This window comes from Diceros bicornis, unplaced genomic scaffold (genome assembly GCF_020826845.1).
Source record: "Diceros bicornis minor isolate mBicDic1 unplaced genomic scaffold, mDicBic1.mat.cur scaffold_158_ctg1, whole genome shotgun sequence".
Lineage (NCBI taxonomy): Eukaryota > Metazoa > Chordata > Mammalia > Perissodactyla > Rhinocerotidae > Diceros > Diceros bicornis.
Genome location: NW_026691064.1, coordinates 769,651 through 791,099, shown reverse-complemented (window position 1 = coordinate 791,099; position 21,449 = coordinate 769,651). Strand labels below are relative to the sequence as shown.

The following is a 21,449-nucleotide window of genomic DNA, read 5'->3' as shown; positions in this document are numbered from 1 at the left end:
CAAAATTATGACAATGCTTACAAAAGTAATTTTCAATCTACCCCACTAATTGTATTCAGCAATGTGGAGGCACGCTTACCTTTTTGGGGGGTGTTATAGTTTTCTGGACAGCTTAAAAACACCTAGTATAAATCTAGATATAGTGGTACATATGTATATTTGAAATAGAAAATATTTTAAAACTAATTATTTAGAGGACTATATTTCAAAGGGAAGTGTCTAAGTGAAACAAAAAAAAAAGAGCATTTGCTTAACAGATTGAAAATTGGATCACAAATAGATATTTTCTATTACATGAGACAAATGGTATGAAACAGGCAGGCAGAGTTCTGAAAGTGTGAAAGAAGAATTATTCACCCGATGAATCAATATGGCTCCATATGAGCAAATGGGCTTCACTGGTGGTAAGAGCTAACACTTATCAAGTGCTTACGATGTGCGAAGCACCGATCTAAGCATTTTTATATATACTAACTCATTTAATCCTCACAAGAACCTCAATAATAGGACCAATAATAGTAGGTACTATTATATTACCAATGAAGAATATTAACACAGAGAGGTTAATTAACATGCCCAAGGCCAGACAGCTAGTAAGTAGCAGAGCCAGAAGTCAAACCCAAGAAGTCTGACTCCTCAATCGGTGCTTTTGACCACTCTGTTATGCCCTGATATGGAATAGTTTTTGATACCTTCATTTCAGCTGGTTTGTAGCAGCGTATGTTGGGATCTTCCAGTGATGTTCTATATCCATCTCTCAAGAAACGTTTAAATCCATATTTTCCTTTTAATTTTCTAACCACTTTATCAAGTGTCTGGCTAAACAGAACTTCATCATCCAGGGCAAATGCAGGATAAGTGATGCAGGGGAGCAGGGCAGCATCTGTGTTCTGGCAGCAATAAAAAAAAAGAAGGGACTGTAAGTGCCTGCAGTGATATGATCAACACAGCCCAAGGAGAATCATGGAGATGAAAAGCCGATAAAAATAAGTCAATAAATAAGGAATAGATAATAAAAGGTAAGTAAATAAGAAATAAGTCAATAAATAAGTCAATAAAAGTCTTTAACTGACAGTGAGATTGCTGTGCTACAAGGGACACACAGACGCTTATATGGTATGGTTTAGTGAAGCTTACAGAGGAGATAAAACTTTATTCACCAATAAGGAGTATTTTCAAGGTTCAACACTGGACTCAAACTTTAAGATATTAATTAAGGCAGTGTGTAAAAATTTAACACCAATAACTAATCATTAAAACTTAGTTTCTCATAACAATTTTTTGGTATCAGTGAAAAACACAAAACAATCTAAATGTCCAACAATTAGATAAGTAAATTAGCAGCCATTAAAGTTTATATTGTAGAAACATTTATTGATCTGGAAACATGTCCATTCATAGAACCAGATTATCAAATATTATGAACAATATTCTCCCAGTATTATAAAATGAAAAGTATATATGTATATAAAAATATATAAAAACATATAAACACAAATGTTGTCACCCTAAGATTATAACTGAGTGGTGGAATAACGAGTGGATATTATATTATTATTACTTGCTTATTTGTGGGTTTTGTTTTTCTTTGATCATAATCCTGCATTACTTCTATAAAACAGTTATTTTTAAATAATTAAATTATTCCATTTTGAGTGTTTTCTAAGAATAGAGCCATAAATAACCCCTATAAAAATCCGCAATTGCGTACTATAGGCATATAAAAGTTTATCAGCCAAAAAAAATTGTGACTCGAATGAGAGAAAAGAAGCATGAAAAATAATTTTATTCAAAAGGAATATAAATTATGAAAAATATTTTTCTAATATTCTGTGACAAAAAAATTCATTTTGGTATAATGTTGCTACTCCCTCCTGAAAAAATAAAAGGTCTACTTTTCTCCTGTTCTACAAAAGACTCGAAAGACAAAGCAGCTGTGTCCACAGCTCTGCTCACTTCCTGAACAAGACCTCCACAGACCAGGCAAGTGAGAGGCAACGTCTATTCTCTCTTCTCTTCTCTGCTGGCAACCTCTAACATTCTGGAACACATTCTTAGAAAAGTAAACAAAATTACATAACAATCATAAACGATAGCTCTTATTAATTTATTATAAAAATATCTCACATGAGATCTTGATTCTCTGGGTAAGAGTGAGCACAAAGTTTGCCTATTGCGATTGTGAGCATCGAGATCCACAAATATAACCGACCAAGAACAGCCCTGGAACAAGAAAGAGAAAAACATTTCCTAAATTAAGAAAAAACGACTTGTAGAACATTGGGCATTTTGACTGTAAGAAATTTCACAAAAACACTAACACTGGTTGCATTGAGAGTGGCATTACAGAAGATTTTAATTTTCTTTTTTTATACTTTCAGCACTTCCCAAATTTCTTGCAATAAACATTCATTTTATAATCATAAAAAATGTTATTTTTACATTTCCCTATTTCTCCTCAGTCTTCTTATAAATCAAAATGTATTGATTGTAAGATACCTAATCAATTAAGGATATTCATGTTAATAAAAATACAAATAGTTTACTCACATTTTTGACAAGGAATAAAACAAGAACCAATTTGAGTTCACAAAATCTGAATTGTACAGTCCTAATAAAGAATGTTGATTATATGATCAAACTAAGCAAATTTAGATACAATCTAGAATTATAGATATAAAAACTACTTGATTAAAATATAGAGACAGGAGAATCTCAAATAATAAAAATGCAAATAAAAGCTAATATTCACTGTGTGTCAGGCACTGTGCTTTATGCTTCACATGGATTATCTCATTTAATCCCCATATATAGAGGATTATTATCCCCATTTTACTGAAAAAGATGCTGAATCTTAGTTTAATAGAGCACGGGTTCAAAATCAAGTCTCTAACACAGAAGCCCACACCTTAACCACTAAGTTATACAATTTCCCACAATAAAAAATATCTTTCAAGTAAGAGCCAAAAAACTTGAACAAAAAGACAGGTGTAACAAAAAATGTCAATTGGTCTGCTAACCAAGTTAAAAAAAATTTAATATTTAGCCATTAGTGCTTTCCGTATTTATGAGCATAGCCATAAGTAAACATAGCTTTGTTCTTTTACTGGGGAGCTAAACATTTTGAAAACACAGAGAATGAAACTGGAATACAAATACAGCTTCCATTATAAGAGAATACTCAGAAAAACACATGGGGAAGGGAAGAAGAGAACTATCATTCTAATTCTCACCAACTTCAAAGACGCATTCACTCTGAAACTAAAATACCTCAAATCAATCACCTAGACTGAAACTCAATGTCTAGTGGTACTAGGCCCTACCTCCAAATATCAGACTCACTATATGTACATTTTTCCTGTTAACCCACGTACATACATGAGTATTAGCTCATAAAATAGAATGATTTCTCAGGCCGGCCCGGTGGTGGAAGTGGTTAAGCGCGCACGCTCCGCTGCGGCAGCATGGGGTTCGTCGGTTCGGATCCTGGGCGCGCACCAACACACCGCTTGGCAAGCCATGTTGTGGCGGCGTCCCATATAAAGTGGAGGAAGACGGGCACAGATGTTAACCCAGGGCCAGTCTTCCTCAGCAAAAAAAGAGGAGGATTGGCAGATGTTAGCACAGGGCTGATCTTCCTCACCAAAAAAAAAAAAATAGAATGATTTCTCATTCATAATATCATTTCTTAAATCTGTTTTAACTCTGACGAGTAAATTAATAAATGAAGAAGAAATGAGTGAGGCTGTCATTCTACAACCAGATTAACACTAAACTGTCCTTTCTATTATTTGAAATTCCCTAGTTTTCATATCCACTGACAAAATTGAATTCAACAAAGCTTCATGCGGTATCTGCCACTGTCAGAGTGATGTGTTCTCTGCTTTGAGGAAAACAAGATAGAACTTGACCTCTGCTCTCAAGGAGCTGACCCAGGTGATATTCAGTCCTAACCAGATGAATATTAAACAAAACAAAAAGACTGCACATGGCAGGCAATACATGACGATGTACCAAGATATGGGCCTATGTACCAAGTGAGTGGCTTAGATGAGAGAATAATAATGATAATAAATCTCTAAAGGTAACATAAAAAAAACAAAATAGGGAACCTGGGATACTTCATGGAAAAGGCAAGGACCAAAGCTAGGATCTGAATTTTTGTGGGAAGGGGAGCAGGCAGGGTAGTTAGAACAAACAGCAGAGAAATGAATAGGTATGAGATGTTGGGAGCCTGTGAATACACAAAATAACAGGACTTATAATTTATCTTTAGGCTCATAATTAATAAAGTTAATTGCATGCCAAATCAGTCTGCCTTGAACTGAATTTTTAAAAGATAAAATCTAACTAGTGTAATTTATAAATAATGAAGTGAAATAGCAAATTTGGCAATTCTTGCCATTATCTGATTAATATAAACAAGCCAATTTCTATTTTCTGGCCACGAATAAATGGTTTATTTATCTAAATTCATCAAAGTATTTGTTCAGGTTTCTTCCTCTGCCAGCCTCTAAGAAATATGCACAAAGGGAAAAATAATTTCATAATATTACTGGATTTTAACAGTGAGAGCAAATGCTAGTTAACTATATTGTGTGGCTGTCCTCTTAAAAAATATACCATGCTTAGGCATAGGGCCAAGATTCACAGGAAGATAAAATTCACCATAAAATTCACCTAAGACCATGGGCACCTATTCCTCTTCAGAAGCAAATTTTTAAGAAAGTCATCAAGGAGACCCTACTTATGGAATTAATTATCACCAACTTTAAATCATCAGACACATTAATTTTATGCCTGCAAATTTCAAAGGAAGTTTGATATGTCTGCATTGCTTTGAATGCTCTGCATAACATGAGCAATTTCTCTAGTCATTACCTTTTAGATTCTGGCCTCAGCTCATTTGTCAGTATTGTGATTTCTCCAATCAAAACCAGGAATATGAAAGGATGTTTTATATGTATATGTCACTCCAAAGTATCTGATTAACACTGTATATTTTATTTTCATCTTCCATTTCCTGAAATTATCACAACTCTACCATCATATCCTGACTCCATCTACAGAGCATATTTTAAGACTGATAGCTCAAACTGTATTCCCAAACTGAGTTTCTATGACTACTTTCTAGTAAATACACTAGAAGATGATTCAACCTAACCACTGTCATGGGGACTTGAGTTCCAATGGTGGGGAAGAGCTGCACTGAACCATCTACCTCAGACTCCATGACTGCAACAAACACTTTTGAGATGGTACCTAAAGCCAAGGGTGACATCTATGACCATAAGACACTGCTGATCTCTTTAGTCTCAATTCAAAGGGAAATGATTTGAAGGATTGTCTGGGCCTTTCTTTACCCCATCAATCACTTCTCTGAACCTGAGCTAATAGGCTTGCTGCCACATAGCATCAAAGCATAAAACAAGATGAACCCACTCAGTGTATCTACTACACATGATTTCTGTTCTTCTGAATGCAAAATCATACCACAGAACTACCATCAGGAGACTTTCTTCCCTAGTTCAGCATTAAGCTGTTCTTGAGCTCCGTGGCAGAGCCTGGAGAGCAGGATTCTTACAGAAAGGATATTTACTGATGGGAATTACCCCTCTGCATCATGGCTGTGGTGGCAATGGGCATGTAAATAGTCAACTTTTACTTACTGGCCCAACAGTAGCTTCCAGCAGCCCCTCTCACAAGCCATGCTTCTCTTTTCTACAGAAGATTCTACTCACATGCGTTAAAAGAACTTTCCAACTACAGAGCGAGGTGAACCTGAGTAGTAATTCTTAGGGTTTCAGAAAGGGGAGAGCTGAGACTCAGACCCAGGAACCACAAAACTGTTGCTTAGCATGTCTATGACATTTGCTGAGTGTGAATTATAATTTATTTAAAAATTATTATTTAAATAGTGTCAAATATCACTTAAATATTATATATGTCACTATATTTATAGAGAACATATTTGAAAGTATGATGAAATATGTGATTCTCATATTGATGAGTATGTTTCTAAATGCTCCAAATTAGCCTTTATTATAAACTTATCACTAAAGACATTAGGCCATTTTATCACATTTTCTTCTTAGATATTTTCTGCCAAAGAAAAATAACTTGCTTTCACAGGGAAGATTTAAATGATAAGGTTTTTTCCTTGAATAATAAGACAAGTCTGACATTTTAAAAAAAAGAAGAAAGGAAGTGTAAGAACACATAATAACCATTATCAAAGCTAAAAGCTTATTCCACCCAACAATTTTCCATAAAAATAAAAATTAACATTTATCTTATCTCATACACTGAAGCACAAAAAGGGCAAAAGGCAAGCCTTTCACGCTGTTTGCCAAGTGGATGTCTCATTCAGAAGTTCAACAATTAAGAAGAAAATAATGTGGTCAAAAGGTAAAAACTTCCAGTTATAAAATAAATAACTCATGGGGACGTGATATACAGCATGGTGACTACAGTTAACAATACTGTACCGCATATTTGAAAGTTGCTAGGAGAGTTGATCTTAAAAGTTCTCACCACAAGAAAAATAAATTTGTAACTACGTGTGGGTTTGGATGTTAACTAGACTTATTATGGTGATCATTTCATAATATATACAAATACTGAATCACTATGTTGTACACCTGAAACTAATATGTTGATTACACCTCAATAAAAAAATTAAATTTTTTAAAAAAGAAGAAAATGGCTTAAAAGTTTTCAAAAGCAAATGCACAGTTCTCACCTCTAAAGGTAGAAAGCATTCAAGATTTAAGATTTCCTGTACTAATAGTTGATATTCCAGATTCATTACCAAGTGGCTTTGGTTTAATTCCTGTTCTGCCTCTTTGTTGCATGACCAGTGAAAAGCCACCTCAACTCTGTGACCACTCATTTTGAGAGAAGGGCCCTTCCAGCTCCAAAGATCTAAGATTGTCTGAGTTGCGATCAATAGGTGTACTTTTTCAAAGCTCTAAATTAATTTAGTTAAAGACACATGATCAGGTCTTCTAAAACACTACATCAACAGTTTTTGGAAATAGCTGAGAATATTCATCTGATCTGAAATCCCTCAAATCTTGAGGAGGTTTCTATAGGTTTTCATTTGAATAAAAACATTTCTTTGTTACATCAGTTCTTTTCCCAGCCACTGACTTCTAATTAGACCACAGCCCATTGAAGGACATGGAGCAATATGATAAAATGATTAAACACTGAAAAGATCATATGCACTCTTAAATGTGCTACTATTTAGCAGGTATATTTTTAACTTTGCTGTAGAGGTGGGAATTTTAACATTAACAAAGTCAGGTTTCTGTAATTCTCCACATCAGAAACAAAAATGAAAGGGAATTGGTAAAACTAGGATACTGTTTGATATTATCCAAAAAAAAGGAACATGGAGAGCTCCACTTGCAACATGTGACATCTATGTGGCTAAAGGAATAAGACATTATTTGTCTATATTTCCATCCAAAATACTCAACGAATAGTCAACTCGGCAAACATTTGGCACACAGCTCTGCTGGGAATGGACGTGAGCTAACCAAGGTCAATATTAACTCTGCTTAGAGCAGTCGTTCTCATCCTTGGCTGAACATTACAATTCCTGGGCAGTTGGAAACATCTCAAGGCCAAGGTCTCCCCCTAGACCAATTAAATCAGAATCTCCAGGGGTAGAGCCCAGCAATCAGTATTGCAAATAATTCCACTGTGCAGCCAAGACTGAGACATTATGGCTGAGGAACAATTCTAGCAGTATATTTATAACTCAGAATCAGAAAGTATAGTAGAGCAATTCAGTGCTTTTAGAGTTATGGCTAAGAGATCTATGAAAGCTTCCTGGGAAAAGTAGGCTGAAGACAGAGCCCTGAAACATGGGTAGTTAGGAAAGGTAGCATGTATACGTGTGGGCTTCTATGTAGGTGGAGGCATATATGTAGTATATATACCAGACACATAAGCAACATACACTAAGACTCAGGGACATCAAAGGAGATGGCACGATTGCAAAAAAGAGCTGACCAATACCTTATAATGTCCAACCTAGACACAAAACTCCATTCAGCACACTACTTGGTATGCCATGGAAGGCAGAAGAGCAAGACCTGTATCTTTCCAGACTGCTGCTGTAACACTATTGATTTAGTCCATGACTCCTCTAAGTCTCCTTGAAATACTCTCTAGAAGCTTTTCAGTCCAATCTCTTCATTTCCGTTCTTTAACATTACCAGTACTTCATTAACAATAACAAGAGATAATATTTATTGAGGGTTTAATCTTTGCCAAGCACTATACTAAGCTTTTTATTTGCATGAAAACCTTCTGAGTTAGGTCCTAGTATCATTATCTCTATTTTTTTAGTTGAGGAAGCCGAGACAGGTAAACAACTAGCCAATGTCACAGAACTCACTAGTGGGAGTACAGAGCATACAGTGAGTCTCCTGACTCCAAATACAATGCCATTCTTTTTTTTTTAATTGAGGTATAATTGACGTATAACATTATATTAGATTCAGGTGTACAACATAATGACTCAATATTTGTATATACTGCAATATGATCACCACAATAAGTCTAGTTAACATCCATCACCGTACATAGTTACAAAAATTTTCTTTCTTGTGAAGAGAACTTTTAAGATCTACTCTTAGCAATTTTCGAATATGCAATACAGTATTATTAACTATAGTCACCATGATACACATTACATCCCCATGACTTATGTTATAACTGGAAGTTTGTGCCTTTTGACCCCCTTCTCCTATTTCACCCACCCTCCACCCCCGACCTCTGGCATCCACCAATCTGTTCTCTGTATATATGTGCTTGGTGTTTTGTTGTTTTAGATTCCACATATAAGTGAGATCATATGCTATTTGTCTTTCTCTGTCTGACTTATTTCACTTAGCATAACGCCCTCAAGGTTCATCTATGTTGTCACAAATGTCAAGATTTCATTCTTTTTCATAGCTAAATAATGTTCCATTGTATAGTCATGCATCACTTGATGATGGGGATATGTTCTGAGAAATGTGCTTTTAGGCACACTGTATGCTGTTCATCATTGTGTGACTATCACAGAGTGTACTTACACAAACCTAGATTGTATAGCCTACTACACACCTATGCTACATGGTACTAATCTTATGGGACCACCATCATATATGCAGTCCATTGTTGACCAAAACATCGCAATGCGCCACATGATTGTATATATATTTACCACATTTTCTTTATCCATTCATCCATCGATGGACACTTAGGTTGTTTCCATATCTTGGCCATCGTAAATAATGCTACAATGCCATACCTTTATGCCATGTTTATGCCTTTATACCTTTATGCCATACTCCTTCCTTCCTTCCCACCTACCTATCTATCTAATATACCTATATACATACACAAACACAAACACAGACATACACACACACATATACACACACAAATTCATACATACACACGTACACACTAATTTAAATGAATGTACTGAGAGTGAGGCAAGGGTGAAAAGGAAATGAGAAGTACTGAAGGATACATGTGGGACTTCCATGAGTATGTTGACTCTTCCAGTGAGAAAGAAATGTTGACATAAGCCAAGAGATCAGTGCCAGAGGCACCAAGAATCTCCAGGAGAGGCATAATATTAATAATCATGATTTCGATAGGCTCACACCCCTCAAACCCCCATGAGCTCTGATCTCTCCATTTCTCCAGCCAGAGGTCTTGAGAGAGGAGGAAGAGTGTGGGAAGTGGGCGATTTAGTCTTGGGCACCCAAAATAAGGTGCTGCTCCCCTCTTCCCAATCCGTTCATGTCTATGTTCATTCTTCATTCTTCATGTCCTGGATGTAAGCAGAGTCCATCCTCCAAGAGGAAGTTAGAGTGAGAACAGAAGTGAGTTTGTGGATGTAGGGAGTGAAAGAGAGGCAGTTGTACTATAACACTTCAACTTAAAACTTTCTTAAATTCAAGACTTCGGGTACATAGTATTACAATTGCCATAACAAAAACCATGTTACCTTTTGCATATCTGCATAACTTTCTAAAATGTATTTTTACTGACTCGGCATTTTAATTGGTTGTTGTTTTTAGTGCCATCAAGTCCGTTCCGACCCCTAGTGACCCTGTGTACCAAAGAGCAGAACCCCGCCTGGTCTTTTTGCTCCATCCTCTCACCTTCTGGTGCTGTATCAGATAATGCTCCAATGCTATTCATAGGGTTTTCATGGCCAATTTTTTCAGAAATGTGTGGTCATGTCCTTCTTCCTAGTCTGCCTTGGTCTGGAAGCTTCCCTGAAACCTGTCCACCACGGGTGACCCTGCTGGTATTTGACATACCAGTGGCATAGCTTTCAGCATCACAGCAACACATGGCTGCCACAGTATAACAACCAACAGATGGGTGGTGAGGTTCCCTGACCAGGAAACGAACTCAGACCACAGCAACGAGAGTGCTGAATCTTAACCACTAGACCACCAAGCATTTTAATAACTTAAGGTTAATTATAATATCAGCTGGAAACCGCCTTTGCCCTCCCATCTTAAGAATCTTTACAAAAATTGCTAAAGACAATTAGCCTAGTTCTTGATCCAGAGTAATAACCTGTATTCCTACATTTTATTCCCTTTCATTGACAACTCAATCCACGGTCACTTGATTGGGTGCAGAAACTTGTTAAAGATCTTGTTTTAAGAAAATTTAAGGCAACCCTTAGGATTTCTCTTTTATCCCGAAGAAAATGAGATTTAGACATATAATTACAGCCAGTTGAGGGTTAAGCTAGGATTAAAATTTCCAATTCTTTGGCTGCACATATTACACAAATTCCCCTCTACATAAGATTTACATTAAGTTGAAACCAACATGAGAACTAATATGGAAAATATATGATATATAAGGCTAGGAATATTTAAAACTGTGAAAGCTCAACAAGAGACCTGAGGAAAAAGCTAGGGAACAAAGACAATGAGAATTCTTTATGAAGAGATTTTTTTTTTTTCTAATTAAGCAATGTTTTTTAGTTAGAAAACTAAAATTTAACCGGCAAATCATATTCAAAGGAAAGTCTGTTCAACCATGGTCTGCCACATAAATTTCAGACATTCTCTGATCATAAGGAACAACTTGGTTAATGAATGGCCAAATTAATTAAAAACATAATTCAAATAAACAATCACAGTTTATTGTTACTATTGCTGTTTTTTTTACCTGGTTGCCAAAGAGGTTGAATCCATTAATTGCTTCTAGAGCTGCTTTTGCTAAGCCAACAGAGCTAAAAGAGAAAAGGAAATACTTTATAACTCTAATATATCTGGCTACAAAATAAGAACCATTATCTGATGAATATTCACAAGTAAGTTTCTTTATTAAAACTTAGAACAACTTCTGTAGGAAGAATAATGTCTAAGAGATCGCAGTCTGACATTTCACTATTTTAATTTCTCTTTTTTATAGTTAGTGATCTGGGAAAAATATTTCTAAGTTCACCTTGATCTAGGCAAATGGTCATACTATTGATGGGAGTAGTTTTAATTCCAGTATCATTTATATTCACTAACTCAAGAAAAAAAAAGATGAACTTTAGAGGAAGGTATATTATAATATGTGCACAGTAATAACAAGGTTGCGCATCATTAGCTCAGATCAATGTAAAAGAGCTTTTCTGATATCAACTCTGAGCCTTAAAAAAAGTTCTTGCACATCATACACTTACCACGGAGTGGGGTTTAATATACCCATTCAAATACTCTTTGCTTAGAGTCCAATAAAATAGGCATTACTTTATGCTCACAAAACAACTGATCATCATACCTCTCATTTTTTGCTATATTGTTCTGTTTATAATAAAATACGTACTCCTTTGCCCTCTCAAATGCCACATACAATAGTGCTGGAAAATGGGAAGACAAATTTCATTAAAAATATGACTGTCATCTTATAAATAACATTTAAATATTTTAGATCTAATATCCAGTTTATTTTACTTATTGCATTTTTTCTGTTTTTATTAAAAGCAAATGCATATGCTATTAATATCATTTAAAATTAATGATCAGTCATCATTTCAGCATTTCTCTAAAGGAGTGATTATCAAAGTGTGGTCCCCAGAGCAGTAGCATTATCTGGGAACTTGTTAGAAATGCCAATTCTCACTCCTCTCCAGGAGTGGGGCCCAACAATCAGTGTTAAAAAGCCCCCCAGGGGGTTAAATGCACTTTAAATTTGAGAACCACTGTTCTAAGCTATTCGAATCATCATTATCTACATTTTCAATGGGTTGTTTACATGAAATGTTCTCAAGTAGGCATTACTTTTAATACAGGATAGTAAATAGGTGGGAAACCTTTTAAAATACATGGATGGGGAAGTGGAGTAGACATAAGTTTCCCTATTTCTCTCACTAAGTACAACAAAAAACCCTGGACATCACATAACAAAAATAAAAAGCCTCAGAAAGATGGAAAGGCAGACTGGCTAGGAGCCTTAGGATTCTAGGAACAACACTTGGTAAGTTCCCTGAGTTTCCTTTTTGCCTCCAATATACCAGACTTAGAGCTAAAGAAGCCAAAAACCAGGAAATGCCAGTAGGTGTATTAAAAAAAGCCCCAACAAAAGCCTGCTCTCTCTAGCTAAAGGACCAGGAAAAGGATAGCCTAGCAAAACACAATAGACAACAACCACTCAAAATTTAGACAGTTTAAAATTTAGAGAAGAACCACTCAAGAAAAGAAAACTGTGGCCCTACCCCCACTCACTCCTGTAAAGGCTAGTGGGGAACCTAGACTTCTACATTGAGTCTATAATAAGGAACTGCACCCAACCTGCAACCCTCTCAGCTGCCGTGTGGTGTCAGAGAAGTCCAAGAAGGAAGCCAAGACATTCATTACCAATGAGTGTTAAGAAGTCTCCCCCCTCACACTTCAGCGTCAGTGGAGAACACACGGAAAGCCTAGACTTCCACACCTGCTTGCCAGTAATGAGGTGAACCTACCCTTCCTGCTGGGATGGCATCAGAGGAGGTCCAATGGAGAGTCAGTACTTTCACTAATGCCCAGCTGCAAAGAGGCCACATCCTCTCCCTGTTCCATAAGTAGAGGCCAACTGGGAATGAGTAATGAGGCACTCCTATCCTTCCTAGCCAAGGAGGTATCAGTGGAGGCCTACTGGGGAACTAGGCATCCCAACTGGACCAGCAACAATGAAGAGTCTCCATCTTGGATATCAAAGAAAAACCTAGACTTACATTCCTACCCAGTAGTAATGAGGTGATGACCCTGCCCCCTTCCCCTGGCAGAGTGGTGCCAAAAAAATATAGCTAAAATAGAAAGTTAAAATAAGATTCAGGGTGTTACAACATAATACTCAAAATGTCCACATTTCAATCAAAAATCACTGATCATGTCTAGAACCAGACCCAGCCAAACTGAATGAAAAAGGACAATCAATAGATGCTAACACTGAGACGAAAGCAATGTTAAAATTATCTAACAAAGATTTTAAAACAGCCATAATAAAAATTCTTCAATGAGCAATTATAAATATGATTGAAACAAGTGAAAAGATAGAAAGCCTCAGCTAAGAAACAGAAAAGTGTAAACAAAGTTTTTACAAGTGAAAAATTACAATAATAAAAATTAAAAGCTCAGTGGACAGGATCAATGGCAGAATGGGGGAGAAAGGGGAAACAATAACCAAATTGGAAGATAAAACAATAGAAATTATCCAATCAGAACAAAAGAGAAAAAAATTGACTAGAAAAAAAAAACGAAGAGAGCTTCAGGGACCTTTGGGGCTATAACAAAAGATCTAACATTCATGTCATTGGACTCCCTCAAGGAGAGAAGAAAAAGGGCAGAGCTAAAAAAAAAAGTACTTGAAATAATGGCAGACAACTTCCCAATTTGCAAGAAACAAAAAGCTACAGATTCAAGCAGCGAGTGAAACTCAATCAGAATAAAATAAATATATCCATGCTAGGCACATCAAAACTTTTGAAAACTAAAGACAAAGAAAAAATCTTTAAAGTAGCCATGGACAACATTTTACCTATAGGGGAAAAACAACGGAATGACAATGAATTGCTTACCAAAAACCATGAAGGCTAAAAGGATGTGGCGCAAGTGTTTTCAAGCATTGAAACAGAAGAACTGTCAACCCAGAATCTTATACCAGTAAATATATCCTATTTGTTTATTTATTTACACAAGACATTCCCAGATGAAAGAAAAATAAGAAATCTGTCACCAGTAGATCTACCCTAAAAGTATGACTAAAGTAAATTCTCAAAACAAAATGATTGCAAGCAACCAACCAACCAATCAACCTTGGAACAATCAAAAAGGAAGAAAAAATATAGTAAGCAAAAATATGGGTACACACGATAGGCTTTTCTTCTCCTCTTGAGTTTTATAAATTATGTTTGACAATTACAGCAACAGTTGTAACACTGTGGGTTCTAAATGCATGTGGGAAAAATATTTATGATAACTATAATATAAATGGGGGAGCGTAACAAGACATAAATGGAGGTAAGACTTCTATATTTGCCTCCAGTGGGTGAAATAATGACCGCGGTACACTCAGTTTAGATATATAATGTAATACCTAGAGCAATCGCTAAAAAGCTATACAAAAAGATACCTTCAAAATCATTACAGATAAATCAATACGCAATTCTAAAAAATGCTGAAGAACCCACAGGAAGGTAGGAAAAAGAAAACAGAGAAATGACAAGGCCTAGAACCTGAAGGAATAAAGTCCAAGCGAAAAATATGTGCCAGTTTAAAACGTCTGCAAATTCTTTGACAGTCTTCCCATCAAGAGGTGGACTCTTATTCCCCTCACTAGAATATGGCCTGGTCTTACTGACTCTAACAAATAGAATGTGGTGGAAGTTATACTGCATGACCTCTAAAGCTAGGTCATAAAAGGCAATACAGCCCCCACCTGGCCCTCTCTTTTGTGACGCTGGACCTTGGAACCCAGCCACCATGTTGTGAGGAAGTCTATATGAAAAAACTTCATATAAGTCTTGTGGCAGACAGCTCCTGCCAAGGTTCCAGTCAACATTCCGATACCTGAGTGAGGAAGCCATCAAGCTGACTCCAACCCCACCCACAACTGACGGAAAATGCATAAAAGACCCTGAGCAGGAACCACCTAGCTTAGCCCAGCAACCCTCAGAACTATGAGAGTTAATACTAATAAAATATTGTTGTTGTTTTATGCCTCTAATTTGGGGGTAGTTTATTGGCAACAATAGGTAACCAGAAAAGAACCTAAGTCAGGTTCCTAATTCTATCACGTACCCAGAATAAGTAGGCCAATCATACTCAGCCTTGCATGCTCCAAATGGAAACCAAATAGTACCTGCATAAGAATTCTAGACTCCTGGAACCTAAGGGTTAGGAGAGCCCCTAGGGGTCATCTATTCTGACAGTTCATGCAAAAACATCCATCGTCAACTGGTGTTCTTGCTTAAGAATGTGTTCCTGATGTCCTAGGAGTTCCCTTATAGTCCCCAACGCACAAACATTTACATGCATTTAACTGAGTAATACCAGAAAACCTCCACTTACAGTGTGACGTACATGTGTTATGAAGACTGTTTGTAGTATTTTGAGAAGCGAGAATAAATAAATTATTCAAAAGGCAAATATCCAAAAGAAATACTGCACTGGAGGAGATACACGATGTAGCTAACTCAAGGTTTTGTCTTTAACAAGACAGCTAAAGGATGAATTTTGAAATTGTCTTCTAAATAAAGCATTACAAAAAAAAACAAACACTGTACCTGGACTAGAGTAAATGTGGAACTCTTTCTCTTTTAACTTTCTTTCCCAATGCAATTGGTTAAATAATTGGACTTAACTGAAATTCACAAATATGTTACTTTATTATCCACTGGTTATTTAAATCTCTGGCTACAGCAAGCTATTTAGAAACTCAAACATACTCCTAATGTGATCTTACATTTTACTGTCAAATATAATACATACTGTTGTAAGAGTTAAAAATATTTTACTAGCACAAGACATTCTCAGAAAATTAAATTACTCTATAATTAGTTATTGAATATATTAATATTAGGTGAATACTACCAGTAGAACATTCACCAATCTGGTCTTGAAAAGTGTTACCTCAACATTCATTTAACAGGGCTAAAATGAAGTGATGTTCGCTTGGGAGATAGTTTGTAATAAAAGTGGTTTGTTGCATATTTCAAAGCTTTTCTAGAAAAGATGATGGGTTTGGACTCAGTGATTGACAACCCACCACAGAATCCAAAAAATTCATTGACAAGCATGAGAACTAAATTCACATCCTCCTGCTCATTAACACTATGCTTTAGTTCCCTGAGCCACCCAATCATATCCCCTGAAACAGCAAGAACTTGACAGGACTATAGTTTTAATGGGTGCTGATGAATTGTTCAGTACAGCAAAAATACATAAAATGAAGCAGAACGGAGGGATAGTTGCTTCTATCATAGTTCAATGACTGGAACATCAAAAATGATTTAAGAAGATTAAGTAGTTACTTTAAATAACAAGCACTGTGTGGAATAAAATGGTCACTAAAAACATCTTAAACTGAGTAAAGTGGTGATATGATGGTTACTTATCTGATATTTTAGTGATGGCTTTCTTTATTGGAAAAGCCAAGCGAATAGAACATAAAACCATGAAAAAAAAAAAAAACTGAAAAATCAGATCTAAATTTCTAAATTCTCTTTGCTTCTACAGTCTTCTTTGTACCGCAAATATTAGATTTAACAAAGTAAAAAAGGAAATTATGCTATTAAATAGAAAGTTCTATTTAGGAGTTAATGTTTCAAAAACTTTTCTTTCTATTTGGGCAGATATCCACATTACTAAGTTATTAAGTACAATTTTCCTTTTTCTTCCCAACAGCCAAAAAATTCAAAGTTAGTCTTGGTGAAGGTTCAATTCACATCTTATAGATGACTCATCTCTTCTCCAAAACAAAGAATTTTGGTTTAAAGGTAGTCCCAAGGTGTAGGAATATCCTCACATAAATGAGGAAGGGGAAATATAAAGATTAAAATACTTTAATTCAACTTGGAGCAGCTGAGAAGACTACTTGGATACGTAATTCTGGGGGTTAAGAATTAGTGCTACAATAAATAGGTACCAAAAAGATATATGGAGGAAAATGTAATTAAATCAAATAATATAGGATTTTAAAATACATAGGCATTTGTTAGAGACTGAACAAGAGAAAAGAGGAGAATTAGCTGACACAGTTCCAGACACCCTGGGAGAAACTGAAAGGAGCATGTCACTTGAGGAAAGTCAAGTCAACAGAAAAACCAGGAAAGCAGGGAACACTTGCTTAGGAAACATTTCAAGAAAATCATAGTGAGCCTAGAGCAATGGATCCTTTTCCTAAAGCCCTGAAAAGGGTGAGGCAGCTGCTAGAATGCGGTTCAGATAAATGTAAAGAGATCACCTTTCAGAAAAAAATTCTAGGGTTTATCTAAGAAATACTAAATAATTCAAAAACTTGGACTAAAAGGGATACCAGCAAACCTGGGGCTGAAAAGGGCAGATCAGGAAGGGTCTGATCAAAGCATTAAGCTGAATCAAGCTGTACTGATTACTAAACAAAGATATACTTGAAACTTATAACAGTTTCACCAAGAGCATATACCCTACTGTTCTTTCAAACTTTAGAAAAACTTTTTAAGACTTGAAAATACAACGTGAAAGAGCAGAAACAACTTTGGACTTGGAGGCCAATCACCTGGAATCCAGTTCTGATTCTACTACTTACTGGGGTGTATCATTTAAAGGCAGGGTCGGGGGGAGATCGCTAAACCTTCTAAACCTTAGTTTCTTCCCGTATAAAAGGCAATAATGTTCCCTGCCCGACCTAAATAAAATATATTCTGTAACTGGACAGTGCCACAGATTGCAATTATTAAAGGACCACTGAGAATGGATGCTGAAAAGGGAGGCTCTGACTTCGGAATACTATGTGTGCCTTTTGGGGGCCTAGGGGTGGTAACCTTCTTTGATCAAGTTGCAGCTTAGAAGGGATGTGCCCAGTGTGATAAGGGAAGAAAGGAACATTCACCAAGCCAGTCGCTTTGGCCAAGGCCCTAGTGAGCACCAAGGCAACAGTCAGATTGTGCTCTGTCTCTTCTCTGACTCCTGCTAAGGAGGACCGTATAGTACACAGCTAGAGGGAGAACGGCAAAGAAAGCCAGAAGGCAAAAAGGGTGGTGTGGGTACTTACAGCAAGAGTTACTGTAGACTACTTCAGGCTGTCTGAAATGAGGAGGACAGCTTAAGGAGATAACAGGGTATTGCACTAAGCAGTAAGGATCAGATCCAACCAGGCACAGACAGTTCTGGGATGTCTTACAGCAGCAACAGGCTAAGCAGCAGCTCCACATTCCACTACCCAGGCCTGAGCACAGAAAGATACTGGCCTCCCACGACTACCGCTATCGCTGCGTCCGTCAGTGCCAAGTCCGCCTGCAGTGTCAAAATAGACCCTTTTGGCACCAGAGGTGACACATCCAAGAAGGCTTGTGGAGATCTGAGGTCAGACACATTTGAAAAAAATGTTTAGAATTCTTATGGAGAATTGTAAAGTGTTATACCATAGAAAATTAAAAGATCAATGTTAAATGTATAAAACCCATCATCCAAACCTAATGGCAAACTTCATTACCCATCCATTTGAATAGAATTGGCCTGCTACAATTAAGATTAATTTTGCATGCAAAAGGTAGCAAAGAACATCATATAATGATCTTCCAAGCCTTGAAATAAAATCCTTAATGGTTCAATTAAAGATTAGCACCTTAGTTACAAGAAAACAAGTTGGAGCCTGTTTTTTCACTAGAAACCTTCCAACACCTTCACTTTCGAGGATGGTATCTTTCACCCAAGGTTCTTTCTGAATTTACTACACTTTTTATAAACAGAAAAAATGCTACTCCAAATATTTTATACTGAAAATAATGTCAGTGGGATAACATTGGCATGTATCAAACGGTTATTAAAACGCAGATAAAAGGTCTGATAAATCATAAATGCTAGAAAGGTAAATTTTTAAAAATCACCTTTTCTAATCAAATCCACTTTCTTTCTTGTAATTTGATAATCTGGAAAATGTTGAGAACTTAATTTGGATTATGGCTGAAATATAACATTATCTTCCTATTTTTAATATTTGCCAGAATTTGTTTAATGTCTGAACTGAACTTTCCCACAAATTATTTCTCCACTTCACTGACTTCTTCACTGATTGTTACTATTCTGCTGTGCACTATAAAAATGCCTCATATGAATCATAAAACTTACAGAAAAATGTTTGTATTTTAGTTAACCCAGAGTTAACTGAAGTCCTTTTTGTTTCAATCTTTGTTATTAAAATATTCTTAAATGTGTGAGTACACTTGTATTCTAGTGCTCACTTATGCCAGGTATTCAAATGCTTTACATATATATTAACTCAATCATTATAACAACTTTATAAAGTAGAAACTATTATTATCTTCATTTTATAGATGAAGAAACTGAGGCATGGAGATGATACACAGCTAGAGATCTGGAGCCAGTTTCTATATCTTAGTTTATATCTTATATTGGCTTAGTTTTCTGTGTGATTAGTTCTTCTACCCAAAAAAATATACAGCTGTGGATTCCTCTTAACCAGTGTTTCTTAAACTGTTTCTCTACTTCAAGTCTCAATGATGTAAACTGACCTATAGTTAATCACCTTTAAATTCTTAAATCTTTTAGTGTGAAATGGATAGGACTCATTGAGCTACACTTTTTAGTTAAAAGATGACCTCCTGGGCAAAAATTTACAACATCTGAAAGGTGCAATCAGTCATTAAAGCTATTTCCCTCACCCTAAAGAGTAAAGGAAATTCACAAACTACTAACATAAGTTATCAACTATTCTTGTTTATTCAAACCCCCTAAACCACAGCTCAAGATGGTGACCACACCTCTCAGAGAAAACAATGAATGTTAAGTTTTATATGAAGAGTATAAGTATCTCTGATTAGGACAAAAATCAGCTCTATAACATGGAAGGGAATTTTACATGCAATGTATATACATAGGTGTTTGGCAATTTTAATTTCCTTGATCTTTCAAAGAGTGTCATTGTAAAGAGGAAAAAGAAAATGACTTGGCTGAGCAGCAAGGCCAAGCCGTGGACTGGAGGCTGATATGCATGTACCAACACCACGGGAGGCTGGGAAAGACACCCTGCTCCTTTCCTGCATCTGTTTATCGGCACTGAGAGCAGACTCTTTTGGTTTAATTTTAAGTGAATTTCATCTGCATCACATAGAAAAAAAAAAAAAGAGATGAAATTAACATAGAAACCACAGTTCCCATCTAATACTTTTGATTTTTATTCATATTCAAATTCCACACATTTAAATTAAAAAAAAAAAACCCTTAGAAATAAACAAATTACCTCGAATGTAGCTCTGTGCTGCCATTATTATATTTGCTTCCTCTTTCCCAGACACCAAAATCAGGCACACGGTAAACTCTTTCTACACAAAATACAAGGTTTTGAATAAAAGAGACCTAAAAGAAACGAAATAAAACATAAGGACACATGCAGTAACAGGATCTTTCGATACTGATAAGAACAATTAGATACCGTTTGAAAACCAAATACATACTTGCCTACTAGCACTTTTTTACCATGTTGAAACTCTTGTGATTATTACATTACTATTAATATTCTGCTATACCCGGCTTTTCAAATATAAAGCTTAAAATGAGAACCTAATATTATACCGTACAGATACAGAATTTAAATCCTATCAATGCTCCAACGATAATTCTTCAATGATACACTTATTACTGTTCATGACTACTGTGCATCTTAAGAATTAAGAAAAACATAAAGCACTCTTTTATACTAGATAATAATATTTGGAATCTAAAATAGCCATATGAAATGTTAAATAAGCCTAAAACTTGAGAGATAAAAAGGTATTTCTCAGTTCTGCAACGAGCCAGTCCCATGTTGAATAAACCAGGAGTCTTGGGTCTATTACTCCTGGAATCTAATTTTCCTCCTGCCTTTTCGACAGCTATAGGTACCCATTCTTATAAACTCAAAGCTTGCACTTGGAGGTAGGCTCCAACCAACAGGTCAGGAGTCACAGCTTCCGTGTAAGGATTTCAAATATTTGATGAAGTTTACACTCTCAGAAGTAACTACGGAAAGCAAAGATTACGGTCAGTTCTTATTTAATAAAACTTTAGTCATTTTAATAAAGGCAATATCTTAAGTGGGCTATGGTCCTGATTATAGGGTTTTTAATTTAGTCATCATGTTTGGTTCAATAAGACAAACTGAATATGTGCATCGAGCCTAGCCTTCATCTCAAGATCCCTCTCAAGTGGCAATATATATTCCCAACTGCCACCCTACACACA

General features: G+C 36.0%; 1 long non-coding RNA gene across 1 annotated transcript; it reads right to left on the bottom strand.

Annotated features, from left to right (window-relative positions):
- Positions 1 to 727: 727 nt before the first annotated feature.
- Positions 728 to 20,586, bottom strand: LOC131402563 (uncharacterized). Its single transcript, XR_009218773.1, has 4 exons — positions 20,470 to 20,586; positions 11,209 to 11,272; positions 2,128 to 2,223; positions 728 to 890 (listed from the first exon to the last, which is right to left on the bottom strand). It is a non-coding gene; the product is annotated as an uncharacterized LOC131402563 (long non-coding RNA).
- Between the last annotated feature and the right edge of the window lie 863 nt (positions 20,587 to 21,449).